The sequence below is a fragment of the Triticum dicoccoides genome, chromosome 5A (genome assembly GCF_002162155.2).
Source record: "Triticum dicoccoides isolate Atlit2015 ecotype Zavitan chromosome 5A, WEW_v2.0, whole genome shotgun sequence".
Taxonomy (NCBI): Eukaryota; Viridiplantae; Streptophyta; class Magnoliopsida; order Poales; family Poaceae; genus Triticum; species Triticum dicoccoides.
Window position 1 is genome coordinate 186361693 of NC_041388.1, and position 2669 is coordinate 186364361.

The window sequence follows — 2669 nt, forward strand, 5'->3', positions numbered from 1 at the left end:
TCTATTTATAGGGGGGAGGGAGAAGGGGGCCGGCCCCCTAGAACCCATCTAGGGGGGGGGTGCGGCGGCCTAGGGGGAGGGGAGAGGGTGGCTTGCCCCCCAAGTCAAGGGGGGCGCCCACTCTAGGGTTCCCCCTCAACCCTAGGCGCATGGGCCCAAGGGAGGGGGGTGCGGCCAGCCCACCAGGGGCTGGCTCCCTGCCCCACGCAGCCCATGTGGCCCCCCGGGAGGGGTGGCCCCTCCCGGTGGACCCCCGGAACCCTTCCGGTGGCCCCGGTACAATAACGGTGTGACCCCGAAACTTCCCGGTGTCCGTTTGACAACTTCCCATATATAAATCTTTACCTCCGGACCATTCCGGATCTCCTCGTGACGTCCAGGATCCCATCCGGGACTCCGAACAACATCCGGTAGTCACATACTAGTCTTCCTAATAACCCTAGCGTCACCGAACCTTAAGTGTGTAGACCCTACGGGTTCGGGAGACATGCAGACATGACCGAGACGCTCTCAGTCAATAACCAACAGCGGGATCTGGATACCCATGATGGCTCCCACATGCTCCTCGATGTTGTCATCGGATGAACCACTATGTCGAGGATTCGATCAAACCCTGTATGCAATTCCCTTTGTCAATCGGTACGTTACTTGCCCGAGACTCGATCGTCGGTATCCCAATACCTTGTTCAGTCTCGTTACCGGCAAGTCACTTTACTCGTGCCGTAATGCATGATCCCGTGTCCAACACCTTGGTCACATTGAGCTCATTATGATGATGCATTATCGAGTGGGCCCAGAGATACCTCTCCGTCATACGGAGTGACAAATCCCAGTCTCGATCCGTGTCAACCCAACAGCTACTTTCGGAGATACCTGTAATGCACCTTTATAGTCACCCAGTTACGTTGTGACGTTTGATACACCCAAGGCACTCTTATGGTATCCGGGAGTTACACGATCTCATGGTCGAAGGAAGAGATACTTGACACTGGCAAAGCTCTAGCAAAACGAACTACACGATCTTTTATGCTATGCTTAAGATTGGGTCTTGTCCATCACATCATTCTCCTAATGATGTGATCCCGTTATCAACGACATCCAATGTCCATAGTCAGGAAACAATGACTATCTGTTGATCACAACGAGCTGGTCAACTAGAGGCTCACCAGGGACATATTGTGGTCTAAGTATTCACACGTGTATTACGATTTCCGGATAATACAGTTATAGCATGAATAAAAGACATTTATCATGAACATTGAAATATAATAATACTTTTATTATTGCCTCTAGGGCATATTTCCAACAGTCTCCCACTTGCACTAGAGTCACCAATCTAGTTACATTGTGATGAATCGAACACCCATAGAGTTCTGGTGTTGATCATGTTTTGCACGCGAGAGAGGTTTAGTCAGCGGATCTGCGACATTCAGATCCGTGTGCACTTTGCAAATCTCTATGTCTCCATCTTCAACATTTTCACGGATGGAGTTGAAACGACGCTTGATGTGCCTGGTCTTCTTGTGAAACCTGGGCTCCTTGGCGAGGGCAATAGCTCCAGTGTTGTCACAGAAGAGTTTGATCGGCCCCGACGCATTGGGTATGACTCCTAGGTCGGTGATGAACTCCTTCACCCAAATCGCTTCATGCGCTACCTCCGAGGCTGCCATGTACTCCGCTTCACACGTAGATCCCGCCACGACGCTCTGCTTGCAGCTGCACCAGCTTACTGCTCCACCATTCAACATATACACGTATCCGGTTTGTGACTTAGAGTCATCCAGATCTGAGTCGAAGCTAGCGTCGACGTAACCCTTTACGACGAGCTCTTCGTCTCCTCCATAAACGAGAAACATGTCCTTCGTCCTTTTCAGGTACTTCAGGATATTCTTGACCGCTGTCCAGTGTTCCTTGCCGGGATTACTCTGGTATCTTGCTACCAAACTTACGGCAAGGTTTACATCGGGTCTGGTACACAGCATGGCATACATAATAGATCCTATGGCTGAAGCATAGGGGATGACACTCATCTCTTCTTTATCTTTTGTCGTGGTCGGTGACTGAGCTGAGCTCAATCTCACACCTTGTAACATAGGCAAGAACCCCTTCTTGGACTGATCCATTTTGAACCTCTTCAAAATCTTATCAAGGTATGTGCTTTGTGAAAGACCTATGAGGCGTCTCGATCTATCTCTATAGATCTTGATGCCTAATATATAAGCAGCTTCTCCAAGGTCCTTCATTGAAAAACACTTATTCAAGTAGGCCTTAATGCTGTCTAGAAATTCTATATTATTTCCCATTAAGAGTATGTCATCTACATATAATATGAGAAATGCTACAGAGCTCCCACTCACTTTCTTGTAAACGCAGGCTTCTCCATAAGTCTGCATAAACCCAAACGCTTTGATCATCTCATCAAAGCGAATGTTCCAACTCCGAGATGCTTGCACCAGTCCATAAATGGATCGCTCGAGCTTGCATACTTTGTTAGCGTTCCGAGGATCGACAAAACCTTCCGGCTGCATCATATACAGTTCTTCCTTAAGATGCCCGTTAAGGAATGCCGTTTTGACGTCCATTTGCCATATCTCATAATCATAGTATGCGGCAATTGCTAACATGATTCGGACGGACTTCAGCTTCGCTACGGGAGAGAAAGTCTCGTC